The sequence below is a fragment of the Aythya marila genome, assembly GCF_965140915.1.
Source record: "Aythya marila genome assembly, contig: HAP1_HAP1_SCAFFOLD_408, whole genome shotgun sequence".
In the NCBI taxonomy this organism is placed as follows: domain Eukaryota; kingdom Metazoa; phylum Chordata; class Aves; order Anseriformes; family Anatidae; genus Aythya; species Aythya marila.
Window position 1 is genome coordinate 37,250 of NW_028137614.1, and position 15,812 is coordinate 53,061.

At 43.5% G+C, this 15,812-nt stretch overlaps 1 pseudogene across 1 annotated transcript; it reads right to left on the reverse strand.

The window, feature by feature from the left end:
- Window positions 1–4,437: 4,437 nt before the first annotated feature.
- On the reverse strand, window positions 4,438–13,844 carry LOC309890684 (ATPase family AAA domain-containing protein 2-like; annotated as a pseudogene). The gene is made up of 5 exons: window positions 13,834–13,844; window positions 10,642–10,801; window positions 9,690–9,781; window positions 9,024–9,262; window positions 4,438–4,461 (listed from the first exon to the last, which is right to left on the reverse strand). The product of its transcript is annotated as an ATPase family AAA domain-containing protein 2-like (transcript).
- Window positions 13,845–15,812: the final 1,968 nt, after the last annotated feature.

The following is a 15,812-nucleotide window of genomic DNA, read 5'->3' on the forward strand; positions in this document are numbered from 1 at the left end:
AGAAGAGTGCTGATACCACCCCGATGTTTCAATTGCTGCAGAGCAGTACTTACAACAAGCCAAGGACCTTTCGGTGTCTCACTGTCCTACTGGCGATCAGAATCGGCGCACAGCAACAGCTGCGAGGGGACAGACTCAGGATGGCCGACCCCAACTGGCCAAAGAATTCTATGCCTTATGGCAACACGCTGCACCATGGATAGGGCGGGGCAGCCGGGCTGCTAGGGGGTACGCTGGGCACTGGTCAGCGGGTAGTGAGCAACTGCATTGTACATCACTTGTTTTGTACACATTACTAGTAGCAGTACTATCATCAGCAGCATCATTATTATTTTCCTGTCTTAATAAACTGTCTTTATCTCAACTCGTGGGCTTCACTTTCCCATTTCTCTCCCCCATTCCAGAGAGGGAGGTGGGAGGGTTGCAGAAGGGCTGTGTGATGTTTAGCTGCCGGCCGGGTTAAACCACAAGAACACCTCAAAGGGGTTGGGAAAAAAAAACAGTTTTTTTTAGAAAAGCGGGAGACTTTCACTGAGAAGAGGGACTCTAGTTTTAAGGTACTGGTACACCATCAGCATGCTCATAGGCCTCTGCTGATTTTAGCCGGAGGTTTATCAGGCCACAACTCACTGCACATGCTTTCTCTCTTGCTTTTCAATCTACAAATCGAACAGAGATTGAACATATAGAAATACAGTACCTTGAAAAGCATCTCCTCTTGACATTTCCCCTCAGTATCGCCATACTTTCTTCAAAGCTGGAGACTGAACACCGCAGGATGCTTTTGCTCATTGATCTTAAACGGTGTCCGTTGAAACATTCAATACTGGGAGAAGAATAATCCTAGGGAAAGAAGGAAACAAGAATATATTTATGTGAACCACGTAGATTCAGATAAAGAAATTCTGCCTCACGCAAGTTTAATTGACCCTCCTGACTTGGTAGTGGGGCAACTAATGGCAGGCAGACACTGAAACGCTGCTGTGCTCAAGAAAAACCTGGAGAGAAAAAAAAAAAAAAAAAAAAGCTTTCAAAACTAAAGCTTCCCTCTCCCCACCATTTTCTTGTGGATAACTTAAGCTTAATATCCTTGGCAAAAAGATATTGCAGCAAAACCTTTCACATAAACTTAGTGTTTCGTGAAAAACAACAACAAAAACTTTAAATTCAATTGGAATTTTTTTCAATAAATTCAATTGGAATTTAAATTCAAAACTTTAAATTCAATTGAATTTAAATTAAAAAAACTAAACTAATTAATTTAAATTAAAAAAAATTAAATTCAATTGACTGTTCAGAGGAACAGTCAAGCTTGACATTATACATCCTAGAATTAAAATCTAGTTTGAGTTTTTCTCCCATCTCCAGACCTTGCTAAAGATGCTTATTAGGAGCTCTGTCAAAAAAAGTGTAAGGCTTGTTATATCAAAGCTTTGAACCCTTCTTACTGCCCTTGACCTTCTTCACATTGCTGCTCCTACAAGGGTGAGTACTATCATTTTTAGTATGGGAGGGAAGCTGTGATATTCTTGAGTGGGGGGTCGTTCTGTTTACAAAATGAAGTTCCAGTAAGAGTACATCAAATGAACCAACTTTCTTTGAACTTTAATTCATCGCTATATTGAATGAATGACCTCTGGATTTCTCTCTCCCATTTGGAAGTCAATTTGAAAACAAACTACCTCTGCCATAAAGAGCCAGGCATCAGAGACACCTGTTGCGCCTCAAGAACAGAGAAGGTATTAACGACAAGAGCAGCTGAATAAAATGCAACTTGCCATTAGAAATGGGTGTACTGGCATCTACAGGTGCCGCTGGCATCTCCTCATTTTCATTACTCTCTTCATCTGGTTTCTCGTCTTCAGTAGCAGGGTTCTGCTGTGGTGACTTGGAGCTGTCGCATGGAGCACACGCTGCAGAGGTGCGACCTTGCAAGAAAGAATAGATACCAAAGATCTTCGTCGTGCATTTTCAGTTACAAATGCAGAGACAAGTCTTCAAATCCTTAGCGTTAAACCACGTACCTCTTTTCTCACGAGATTCTTTAATTTGTTCACAAAGTCGTCCAAACTCTGTATCCGTTTCGTTCCTCACCATTGAATATGCAGTGTCTTGCAAAACATAGGCGCTGTGACGATCTGAAATTTTACACACTTTAACTGAATGTTGTCTACCAACCAATGAAACTGTTTTGATCACAGAAAAAAATTGCTTTCTTCATAGGTTGGTTCCGAAAGGTTCTCTCAGTGAATATTTTCAGCATAACAACATCGAAGTTAATTAAAACAAAAGCACTAGTTCCTTGGGAACACTTATATCACAATTCCATGCCCAAGTAGCAAAATGATAAAATATTTACAGTCTGGACGTCCAAAATCATCTAATCCATCCGAAGTCTATTGTCCGCACACAGCATTTCTCCATCTATACATTTGACAGATTTTTTAAACTAGGGCTAAAAAGCACATCCTCACCTGTAGATCTTTGATCCGGGTAGTACTCTAAGGCATTGTTACAGATTAGATCGATGTCCTTCAGCTAGTCTCCTGCAGCAAGGTACTGGCACGAGTCAGTTTGAGTCAGAACTGTTGAAAGATCCATCGGCTCTTTAATCCTTGTGGCATAGTCAGGTACCTGCAGATCAAATACAAGCATTCAGAGGTTTTCATAACCTTGCACACTGTCTACCAAAATTATTCTGAAAACTTTAAATAAACGACTTCCTAAAAACCCTGAACATTTGCGATGCATCAGAAGTTGCTGAAATTAATCAGTTTGCTTCTCAAAAATGGAAGGGCTCTTTCATTTTTCATTAGAGCGGCTAGGAGAGGACAACAAGAAGTAGGGAGGTCAGAAGCACATGCATGGTAGAGAAGAAACACTGAGGGTGGGAGATTCATTTCACTTTGCTTCAGAAAATCACAACAGTGAAAGCTGAGCAAGCCATCCGGCATTCTCTTCGTTGTCGACATTGAGGAAAAGGTGCATGAATTGCACCTGTGAAGTACCTATTGCAGGCATCTACTTTAGAATGAGATAACTGGGCCCTGAGGTGCTCATTTCTTCCCTCAGACCAGAAGAGGAGACTAATGACCAGTTCAGATGAGGACATATGTATCTGTCTAGATTTTTCACAGCTCAAGAACCTAGGAGAAAAGGGGAAGAAAAGCCAGTGAATGCCCACAAGAAGAGGACTTTGCTGATCCGCAGGTATATTCAAGTTACATCTGTCTTTGAAATATACGCCCCTAGTTTAGGCTTATCTCATAAATTAAGGAGAAAAAGGCATCTAAGCAGCCAATTGGAGGAAAAAGAAAACACACTGCACTTATGGTTGATTCCTATTGAGGAGTTCCAGATGAAACAGAGAACAGGATCTCAAAACTTATTTTTACAAACTGCTGCTCTTATTCCTGTTCCCACAGGAACTGACAGTCCAATAAAGGGCTTCAGACTTCATTAAAGTAGTCCTGTAAATACTGTTTGTAATTATAAGGAAAGATCTCTGTGCTTTTCAGTGCTGTGACACGCCTACATATCAAAGCCTTTTCACGAGCAAACTGTGTTGGCATTTGGACTGGCTTTTTAGAATGAAACCAGGGCTTTCAGCGAATAATCCCATAAGAGACATTTGAGAGTCAGCAGAAGTAAAAGCACTGCCTCTGCTTCTTGCAAAATCCTTACAGTGCAGCCCTAAAAACAAAGTTGAACCTCACCCAAAACGCTGAGAAATACGAACACTGAGAAGTTACAGACACACACAGATCAGCACTACTTTACCTTCTGTGGGTCAACGGGCTTTGCAAATTCCCTGAAACGTCTGTCAGTGGCAAGTCTGTGAGTAACGTCCCTCAAGAAAATTCTAAGGTCACGCAAGGTATCCTCCTCTTCCTCCTCCAGCATCCCTACTTTTGTGGGGATCACTCTTGTGGCTTCTGAGGCTCAGCTGGTGGTGCTACAGGCACGACTTCCAATGTCCAATCAACTTCAATTCAACAGGAAAAATTAGCCAATTTACAGTACTCAAATACAAGCATATGACAAATTACTGACAGAAAATGACCACCAAAGCAAAGCCCAACGAGCTAGTAACTTCGATAGGAAAGTTTTAGATGTACTTCTCATATCCTCCTCACCTCTTTTCTTTACAGGAGGCTTAGCCACTTCATTTAGAATTAGGTCCTCAAAAAAAGATGCTCTCTCTGCCCTACCAGGCAACTCAATATTGCACACTTCTCCAAATTCCTTATTAAATAATTTTTGGATCTAAAGCAGAAGGACGAGAGATATTTCAGATTTAAGGCCACAAAAAACTCATCTTCTATTCCAAAAAGACGAGTACCTTTTCAAATTAATAATAACCTGAAGAACACAAACTGAAAAAAGTTATCTTCCTGGCCTTAAAAGGCTACATTTTCACAGGCTGGCACAGCAAATTCAAATATCACCTTTAAGAATCACCTATAGAATTAATGCTCGGTGAAGGGATTGTACGCTACACTGATAAAGTAATGGCTTTCACCACATCCAACAGCGCCTCCTTTGTATTTACTTGCCTTGCTGCAGCCTTTACTTAGAACCTTTATGGCTATAGAGGGAAGAGAAAGACTTCAGCAGACAAGTGAGGGCTTTTTGCTGAGTTTTTATTTCTCTCCCAAAAGGTGTCTGAAGTAGCTAGTACCTCTACGTCTTCCTCCATTTTCAAGTTCTAGTATTAAAAGGTAGGTAAGGAATTTCACTACTTATTTTAGAAGGAATTTACAGCCTGTACAAAAACTTCTGTGGGAACTCAAGCACTTTCAAAGCAGTTGATAATAAACACGTCTAGGTAAGACCCGTTCTCTTCCCCCAATGACTGAGACCAAATCATCAGAATGACAACAGCGTGGTCCTGTTTTGGGCACCTTCCCTTAATGTAAACTCTCAGAAGTCAATGAAGTTCTGCACGTACTTTTACTACAGTTTATTTAGGAATACAACTAGAATTCGATTCCAAAGTTACTTTAGCAGAAATTGGAACTCAGCTTTCCAGCTTGGAAAGCTTTGGCCTATATGAAGAAAGAAACTGATTCATTTATTTATTTTTTTAATCAAAGTGTTTCAATTCTCTACTAAATTGCATTATTAGCAGTTTACCCAACATAGCATGGAATGGCAGACTGTCAGAAGAAATCTCTTCAGTAAGAACATCCTCTTGTCATTTCAAGCACTTCATATTCTTGACTGAACCACTTTGTAGCCACCAGAATTATTGTATTAATTTATTATTTGCATGTGTGAGAAGGGGGTGAAAGTCACTTGCTTGACTCAGAAAAAACCTGAAGCAGATGCTTTCACAGTATTCTTTTTCTCTAAGCAAATTTTAAGTGATTTGTTAGGGTGCCTGAGTAATAACAGCATGCATTTAAGAAAGCACAGCATTTTGATGCTGAAAGCATATATAAATTACAAGACACTGAAGAAATAGTAAGAAAAGTATTGACAAATACCTCTTCTGGGAGATCTGAGTGACGTACATCAGACGTAGCAAGCAGCAAAACTGGCGAAAATGCTGGAATGTTACGTAGTAGAGTTAGAAAAGTAAGTTTCAAGGCAGGTCCAGCGTTGTCCCACCATAAATGGATATCTGGGACATAAATTGTGCTTGGTGCTGTCTTCTGAGCATTTCGGATCAGCTAGTGAAAAGGAAAGCTTGGGTAAGAAAACTAAAACACATAGAATAACCTGTTAATACATAGCTACATAGCCATCTGACTGCCCCATGAAATGAAACTGCGTGAACAGAGTGGCAAGCATCCTTTCACATAAGGAATTTCTCTGTGCACCCTTTCAGATTATCAGTATTCGGAGAACTCTAGTCAGAAGATGGGAAGGATATATTCAGGCAGTGGCTAGACACCGTAGCTATATGGCCACAGCCACAATCATCGCATAACAAAGAAAGGAAATGTCCCTCTTAAGGGACACATCAGTATTCAGTCGTGTAACATGTCTGTCCTTACTTGTATGGCTCTCAAATGTTTCCACTAAAGGTAAAAATATTTTAAGGTAGTGATGCCAAACAAGAAAATGGATTTCCTGCCTAAAAGTAAAAACACCAAATCTGTTCATTTTTTCTAGTTAAAACCACATCACCGTGCAAATGAAGTGTTTTCTGAATGTTAATGCTTTTATTGCACATACTGCAACAGCACAAGTTGTGTACGTCCGTGCGAAAACAAAATAAACAGAAGCCCCAAACCTTGGTTGCCTTACTAATATAATTTAGAAGAAGCCTACAAAAAGTAGCCGACATGCAGTCTGATACAGAGCCATCTACTGGGAGCACACAGTCTTAGGAGGCAATGAGAACTACTTTCTGGATCCCAGTGACATGAGCAGCATTTCTTTCCACAAAGAGATGTTCATTAGCAACACCGCCCAGCTTCCTGAGCTGCTAGCAACAGCCTCACTGTAAAACTGGGTATGGAAAATGTCGACATGTACAACATCCAGATTGTTTGTGGTGCTGTCTAAAACAAAAGGGGATTTTCAGACAGAAGCAAACATCCCAGCACATTAAAACAAGGCCACCTCCATTACCAATGAATTTTGTTCACCTTACTTGCAACTCCATTGATCCTTTACATATATTCAGTGAATCCGATGAGAAGAAAAAGAAAAAAAGGTACCTGTCCGCAGATTTCTTCTGGCGATGCAACGTTTGTAAGCAGAACAGAAAGGTCCAGGGTGTGAACGGGAAACTTCTCCAAAGCGTGCAACACCGCGGGTGCCACGTAAGAAACCTGGCCGTACCCCTCTTTTCCTACTATTAGCAGACGGGGCTGGCATGATGTTGGTTCACAGAAAGCACTCCTAGAACAGGAGTTAAGAAAACAAGTTTATAAATGAGGTGCTGAATAGACACACAGATGTTCCAAGTAATTTTCCTATAGACTTTCTTTTCCCTCCCCAAATAATCCAAATGGCAGCGGTACATTAAATACATGTAAGATTTCCAGTTAAGTTATTCAGTCATTCCAATTGTTTCACCTTCTTCCCTTGTGTTTCCTATTCTTTACTAAACCAAGACTGCAAATTAATATCCCTGCAATCTTGCTTTACTTTATTATAAATTTATTATTTATTATATATTTATTATTTACTTTATTATAAATTTATTTTTATTTAAAAATAAATTGGTGAGGAGCATTTGTTTCCCCACTACAATCAGGCTGTACCTCTGCTGGCTTAAATCAAAGATGCTAGAGACTTAGCCTTGCTCTAAAGCACAGAAAATCTTCTGGACAGCACAGCAATAGAAACTGAGAAAAATAACTGATCCAGCTGTGACAACATGATCTAACTTTCCAACTGTGGGCTTGCATGACTTCCATACTAAAATATCACAAGATTAACACAACTTGGTGGCTTAACAAATAAAGACACCATTCAATTTTTTCTCAAGGTGTTTTAACAAGCCCTTTCTCGGTTTTCTTTCTGCTACATAATTCACTACTGGTTTAACAATCCTGGAAAACAGAAGGGCAAAAGGTGGCAACACAAACCCATAAAGCTGGGGTATTTTTAGCTAAAAGGACAGACAGCACATTTATGTGGTCTTGAGTCTTTCAAAGAATGCCATGGATTAAGTCAACGTGTTCTGGTAGTCTACGGATCACTTTGGCTTACGAAGAGAAGCCTGGGCTTTTCAATTTGGTCATTCAGAGCAACTTCATTACAACTTTAGTCCCTCCACCCTTTCTTCTTGTGAATACCAAGCACCCCTTCAACACACAAACTTGATGTTGCCCCTTCGTCTACCACCCCTCGCACTTTTAACAGCTGGAACTGTTTACAAAGACTTAGCAGACCTGAGAATTTAAACGTAACAGGGATCTATCTTTCTTTACCTGCTGAAACAGAGGCATTTTTTCTCTGGTCCGTTAGGCATTCCATCTTTTAATTCATCTCCAGAAACCAAGGATGCAACGTCATCACTGCCAAACATATCATCTTGTAAAATAGGATTGAAATGCTCTGAAAGGCAAAAGAGGTTTGTTAACTTTCCTGAATAGCCTTTGACTCTTTCTCTTCCATTAATACAGCTTCTAAATCAGTGCCAAAACCCTTTCTTCATTTGAGAGCACACACTGAAAGCTATTTCCTAGAGTTCAGCCCACCACAGATCTAAGGAGATGGCACAAGGCCCTACAAAGCTGTACTAAGTCCCACTGATGTGTACGTGTAAGGTACGCTACTCTTGGTGATTTTTTTCTCCCCCTTAGAATAAAGAAGATTACGAACAATTTCTGCAGTTGCTAAATAGCTAAAATAAAACAAAAACAAACAAGACCATTTCTTTCTGGAAGAGGTTCCCACAATGAAAGCACGGGGATAAAGGATGTGATGGCCACAGAATTCCATTCATCTAGTAAATATCAATGCTAATTGATCTCACGTGTATAGTATGATCCACAAACATTTAAATTAGGAGACTGGTTAAAAATGATGGTAGCTAAAACAATATTTAGCTTAGACCAGTTATACTTGTATCCTGGTCCTGACATTCTTCAGAAAGGAATTAGAAACATTGACCTAGAAATGCTTCCCCTCCAAAGATCTGAGTTTTGATTTTTTAAAGAAAAATAGGTGCCTTATACTTCAAACCTCAAGTCAACCTCTACAAATGCTAATTATCTTAGCTGCCGTCAGAAGCAGGATGCTTCAGTAGAGAACGCATCGTCCTTTACTGTGTTTTGAGTCATTCAGAGCTTCCATTTGGCATTTCAGTTTCGAATCCACAATAAAGCCTATGTGTTGTATTCCAGACTTGCCCAAAAAAAAGACATGCACATGCAAATAATAAAATTCTACCACCATTATGTCTGAAAGCTATAAGTTGATTGCACAAACCGCAAGTTTTTGCTTTAGCAGAATTATAAAGAAGTGGATGCTGTGGTTATACCTTGCTGTCGGTCCTCCTTTAGTGCAAGCTGTGCATGCGGGAAGATCTTCTGCACAACTTGTAAAATATTCTCTACTGATCTTTGAAAAAGTGGCTTGAAAATGGGTGATAGTGCTTGTACGGGTGAAGCCTTGATCCGGTTTGAAGCTGGAACAACCTTCTTCATAGCCATGAAAAAGTCCTTTGCTTTTATTTTAATAGAATTAACGTCTAGTAGCAACTTCTCCCTACTTGCATAAATCTGAGGATAGCATCGGCGTAGAGAGCACAGCGCAGCTTCAGTACATAAAGATTTGATATCTGCACCACAGTCTCCTAACAAACAAAAATCAAACGTTACATTGGTCAAGGCCCAGGTTTACAACATGCAACATTTAAAGAATTTGTAATGCCAAAACCAAACAGCTTAACAGGGAATTCAAAGTGCTACCGCTCTGCAGGGAAGTTTCATGTTGCTCACTGCCTGATATCCTGCGCTTATGCAGCTGAAGCAGACTCCTCATCAAAAACTATACTCTTGAGGAAGATGCCCCAGAACCATTTAATGTTCTCAGACAACAAGAGGAACGATAACAAAGAGTAAATAGATGAAAGGATCTCACACAGATTGCTATGAAGGCGTGCCAGCTGCCTCGTTGACTAGTTGTGCAGCAAGGCACAAGAGCATGGGTACTGCCTGGTACAAGCTAAGGTTCTTTACAACTTGGTCACAGGCAAGAATCCGTTTCTGTTTCAGTCTTACCAATGCATTTCTCAGCTAGTTCATCAAGCAACATGTCCGGTGGCTGAGGGGTCCAGTCACAAGTATGAATCCTGAAAATTTCTTTTCCAACCCTGAAGCAAAATCATTGCATTTTAGCTTGTCCCAAGTTTTCCTTAAAAATACCAACAAGAAACAAACAAACCAAAAGGCAAACAAACAGACAAAAGAAACAGTCCTCCCTCAAAACCCCTCATCTATTAATACGCTTTTCTTACTTGCTCAACTTTCAAGTATTTTACAGTTATTTAATATACACTCTGCATTGTCAACCAGGAAATTGAATATTTCTTATTTGTTATACTGAACTTTTTCTAGGAACCTACAGTGAAAGAAAAGGCATTTATAGCTTCAATAACAAGTTTCCAAACTACGAGACCTAAGGACCCAGAGGAAAATACTGTAATGAAAAATTTATCCAGAAACATTTCTTTGCTGTCCAAAAAACTTCTCTAAAACTTAGCAAGCTTTCATTGGGACAGTCTCATTACTTCATCACATTTGCTTTCCAGTCAGTAAATTCACAGAAAGCACTTCTGGCACAATGCTTCCAATTGCTACAATTACTATAAAGAAGAAAAGAATTATGACTCAAGCTACTACCACTGATCCGGGGCACAATCAAATGCAAACACGTCCCCTATTCATTCATAAGCGAAGGATTGAGACCAAAAACACAACTTCATGATGAAAACACCCAAGTGGACTAAATAATTAAGCAAACAGGTACAACTTTGGGAATGAAAGGTTTGATTATAGAACTAACTACTTGGTGGTATCATCCTGACCATATATATCCAGTACCAGATTTGCCCTCCATGGAACAACGCAGTGTCTCCACGTGTCACTCTTTTGTTCAAGTTGTCAATTATTTTTTTTTCCTATAAAGTTGGACTTTGCCATGGTAGCACTAACATTGAATTTAAGTTCTCACCTCTTAATTTGGCAAGTTGAAGAGGAAGTGTCTGCCAAAGCGTCCTGGTCTTCGTAAAGCAGGATCTATAGAATCCAGTCTGTTGGTAGCTCCGATTACCACGATCTCCCCTCTGTTATCTATGCCATCCATAAGCGTCTGAAGAGTTGAAACAATGGAACTAATAGAAAAATATAAGTTTTACTTACTGGTTCAGTAAATTTTGATACATTCCACATGACTTTTTTGATGCCGGAATAACCTTCTTCCTAGTGGTCATTCAAAACTGGGAAAAAAATAGTCTACCAAATCGGGGTTTTTTTGAATCTGCAGACTGTTAAGTCATCAAGCACTTCAAGACTGTTTGAAATAATCTCTACGTTAATATAAAAGGAGTACCGCACACTTCTGCTCAGGAAGAAAATCACGGAAAATGTCAACTTTGATTTTAGATGTTGAATTTGTTGCAGTGAGATCTTCCTCATCGCACGATTCTATTTGGATTTAAACCATATTATCTATGGAGAGACCAAGATTAGGACAAGAACAGCACAGAGTTCAGCATGAAGCCAATCAGGAGCTCAAGTTTGTATTCTTTGTATTCAACTTTACCCTTCTCTTGCTGGAAGGACCTGCTTTTTGACTCTCCTTCTCTTCACTAGGAGCATGCTCCCTCTTGCATTCGTAATGCTCTTTCTCAGTGGTTTTAGTCTTGTCCTTTGTATCTTGGCATCTCTCTGTAACAGCTGAGGAGGAAAGGTTTTTAGAGCTACATTCAGTGTCAGACTTGAGAGAGGAAGTATGCCGCAATTTCTCACCAGGCTCACAAGACTCTTTGCCGTACAAAACGGTTTCTTTTGAAATGAGGTCACGTTCTTTTGATCTTCTTGCTTTCTCCTTTCCACGGTCATCACATTGGTACTGGGCGAGGTATTCATCATTCCCAGGAGATTTCGGAGGGTCCATGACACTGCACAAAATAAAATCACATTTCTCACTTCTGCTGAAGGACGTGAATATTAAGAGTAAAACCTTCCAACGTCAAACAAACAAACAAAAACCTCCGGACTACAGGAACCCTCGCAAAGATATGCCATTTAGAAACCTCTCCTGTGATTAGGACACCTTCTTCAGCTCCCAGAGAAAGTGCTTTTTCCCCTCTTGCTTCTGAAGCCATTGCACTAAAAAAGCAAACGCATCTGTCTCCCTCCACATGCTGCTCTGATTAAGAGCCAGAATATTCAAAGCCACTCTATTTGTTCTCCCCACATAGCCGAAAAAACACCAGTTGAAAGAGTTTTCTACCTCTCTCCACGAATTTACATTCACATATCCTATGACTGCAAAAATAGAAGGCGGGGCTCAGGAGGAACAGCCAGTGCTGGAAATGAAAAAAAGCAGCCTGTTTCTTCAGAGTCTTAAGCCTATGCTACTAGGAACAAAACAAAACAAAACAAAACAAGAGGAGAGGAGAACAACAGCGGGAAATTTACCTATTCTCCAGGTGTTCAATTGCAAAGCCTCCTCTGGAGGATCAACAGTTGTGAATTCAGTGTGCTTAGGAGAAATCAGATCTACATCTGAACCACAACTATTTCAGTAGTATCACGAACTTCTGTTACTCTGAAGAAGCAGTCAGCACCGTTTCTATGTTAGGAAAGAGCTGAACAGAGTCTGTTATTCACATCAAGTAGGCAGGTTTCTTTAGGAAGGCTGGGTTTCACTAGAACATTACTAGCCTGTAAGCCTCATGGCATCACCTTCCATCTTGACTGCTGAACCTCCTTGCTCCCTACTATCTTCTTTGCCAAGATACAGCTGTCCACATTTACTTTTCCTACTTGGCTGGACTGAATTTAAGAAGATCTTGCATCTAAGAAAGGGAACAAAAGCTGCTGCCCAGCAGCGTCTGGCTCAGGGAGGAGTGAGAAAGCTCTGTGCAGCCCCCAAGGTCCGTGCAGCAGGAGGCAGGAGGTGCTCCAAGCTCACAGCAGCAGTTCCCCTGCGGCCTGTGCAGGGAGAGGCCCCTGGTGGAGCAGGCTGTGCCCCTGGTGGAGCAGGCTGTCCCCCTGCAGCCCATGGGTCCCCCGTGGAGCAGATCTCCACGCTGCGGCCCCCCTGCGGGTGGAGGAGCCCCCGGTGGAGCAGGTGGCTGTGGCCTGGAGGAGGCCGCGGCCTGTGGAGAGCCCCCTCAGGAGCAGGCCCCGGGCTGGACTGGAACAGGCTGTGCTGAGCCTGCTTTGCCCGTGACGCTCCTTGTGGAGTGATCTCCCTGTCCTTCTGGCAGCCCTTGAGCCCTTGCCAGCCTCTTTTCTCCCCTTGGCGTTGGAGGAGGGGCAGGGAGAGAGCGCTTGTGCTGGAGCTCAGCTGCCCAGCTGAGGAAAACCACCACGGCTCTGTCTTGCCGCTGCTGCAGCACGCTGGTAGCAGCCAGCACCGTCTGTTCTTCGAGCCTCAGCAAGCCCACAGCATCTTCCCAGAAGGGATCCCTTTCCTTCACGCCTGACAGGCGCCGCCTCCAGAGGCTGAGGGCTTGTGCCCTGTTTGCAAGCTCTTTCTCAGTGCCCCCTTCCCCAGAGAAGGATCCCAGCTGCTTGGCTTCACTGCCCTCTGCTGCCAGGCTCCCGCAGCTGCTATCCCAGCAGCGCAGCGAACATGCGGATAGAAGGCTGCATCATCGTGAGTATCCGCACGTTCCCATGTTACATCTTTCATTTTCCCTCATTCACAATCGTGTTTTTTGGTCAAGAAAAGTTATCACAAGGAAAAAAAGAATTGTACTTCTCTAATAAGTAGTCTTTGTTGTCCGGCCAGTATCAGTAAAAATCCCTGCTCGCCGGTAACTAGAGCCCTACATAGACCAGCGGGGGGCAGGGGAAAGGCCTCCTGCCCGGCCGGGCTCCCCTCTGCTGCCCTGAGGGGGAGCAGGCCGTGTTGCGGGCCCTGTGGGTCGGGGTGCCCTTAGGGGAGGGGGGGGGGGTGAAGGGCGCAGGGCCTGGAGGCAGGGCTGGGGGCTGGGGTGTTCCCTCCCCCTGTATCAGCCCCTTCTGGGCCCTGTGAGACGCGGAGCTGCTGCCCGTGGTTAGGCCCAAGGTCTCCTGTCAGGCCCGGGGCCGCCCTTCCCCTCGCCCTGCCCTTCCCTCCCGCTCCTGAACCCTTCGTCAGGCCTTGCTGGGCCCTCTGTCCGGCAGTCTGTCTGTCCGTGCATCTGACCCTCTGGCCATCTGTCCCACCACCCTGCCCCGTCCCTGCCCTCTCCCTAAGGAAGCAAAGAGTCCCCGGGCTGCCTTCATGGGGGGGGTAGGGGGGAGAGGGGAGGTTCTGCTGAGAAAAAAATGAAAGATTTCCCCCTTAACGGGCGCCTTGCAAGTTCTTTCGAGTTCCAACCTTCTGCCTTCCTTCCGTAGCAGTGCCTCTAAGGGGTGCGCTGTAAGGCAGCCCTCATCTGGCGCGTTGCTCCTCCGTTCCCCCAAGGAACTGCCTTCAGGATCTGACTAACTCTGGATGCACCCGGTTGTCGCCTTAATTTCTCCTTTAGCTTGCTGAAAACAAGCTGGTTGGGTGACCTTTTGCGTTTCTCGCTTAAAATTTGGATCGAGGAGGTCTGTGTTTCCTTACGCTGATGTCCACGCTGAAGGTGCAGAAGGGTTCCGTGCTGTTGCTTGGGTCAGCCTTGTTGCCAGGTTTGGAATGTTTAGCCTACCGGTGCTTCGGTGCTGTTGGGCTGCACTCAGAGTGTGAGCTCTGGGCGTTATTTCTCAAATACTGCGTTATTTGAGCGTACAGACCCGAGATATTCTGCGGAGAGGTGATTTAAGGCACGTCAGAACCACCGCTGCGGCGTGTGCCAGCGTCGGACGCCCGTTCGAGTGATCGGGCGGAGCAGGTGAGTTGAATTTGGTGCTGGGTGGCGAGGTGGTGTTGGGGGAAGAGCTAGGCTAAGGAGAGCTTCCTCTTGCTCTGCCCCTTCCCATCTCAAATGGCCGCTTCCTGGGGAGATGGGTTCGTTGGGAGGTTAACTACAACGTTACAGCGAGGATGAGGAATCAACTTTAGTCCCGTAGGTATTTGCTGCCAGGCCGCAGCGTTGATTTCAGAAATTGTATTTAAAAAAGGGAAAAGAAAGGAAAGATGAATTCTTTAACATACTCTCTTTTCTCGGAGAGTAGATGGAGGAGCTTCAGCAGTGCCCTTCCTCCGGAAACAATTCCCAGTGTCTGCTCAGACACTGAGGAGGAAAATGGAGGAGAGCCACCCGATAGAAATAAAGGAAAGAAGGGGTCATGGATTAAGGGAAAAGCACTACTTAAAAAATTGGTGCTCTCTAAAAACGGGTTAAGGGTTTGGGACCTGCAGGTGCTGCCTACACCTGTGTGCGTTGCAGTCGTGCCTGTTGCCACTGAGCAAAACGGGGAGAGCTGCTTTGTCGAACGCGGCGTGTTCAAGCACGTGCCACTGCCTGGAAGAAAAGCACGGACTTCCCTCGTGTGGGCCTTCTTCCCTAGCGATCTGTGGTTTACCTGATGGTTTCCCATAAGCTGAGAATGTTTAAAAGAAAAAAAAAAAAAAAAAATCAAAAACCAACACCAACGTTGAGAGTGGTGAAGCAGATCCTCACGTGGGGACTCAGAATCAGCGGTGACATCACCATGCGAAGCATTGTGTGTGCTTCGGGTTGGGGCTGCTGCGAGCCTCGCAGCGGGGAGGGAGAGCGGATCCGGGGTGCCTCTGTGTCAGCCCTCTGCCCTGGTGGCTTTGTGAGCACTGAGAGTTTGACTCCTGTGTTCCCAGCTTTCGCTTCCGCACCTGCGGTGTGGCAGAGCCAGCGAGCTGCTTGCTCAGCTGGAGGAGGAAGAGGAGTGACCTCAACATTGCCGAGGTAAAGCACAATTATTGAAAAGATTTGGCAAAGATGTGGGTTGTACCAGCGCGGCTGCTGCAGCTGCAGCAGATCCTGGAGCATTGGAGAAGATAGAGAGGGTTTTCTTCATGAAAAGAATGCTGTTAAAAGTGTTTTCATGCCAGAAATTAGGATAAACGCCTCTGTTGTTTGACATCCTCTATTGAGCTGGCACATTGGCATTACAGCGTACCTGGCACGCTGTTTGTATTAAAAAAAAAAAAGGTATTTTATTCAGGGCAGGCCAGAAACCTGCCTTGGCACTTGCACATCGCAGCAATGCTTACAGACC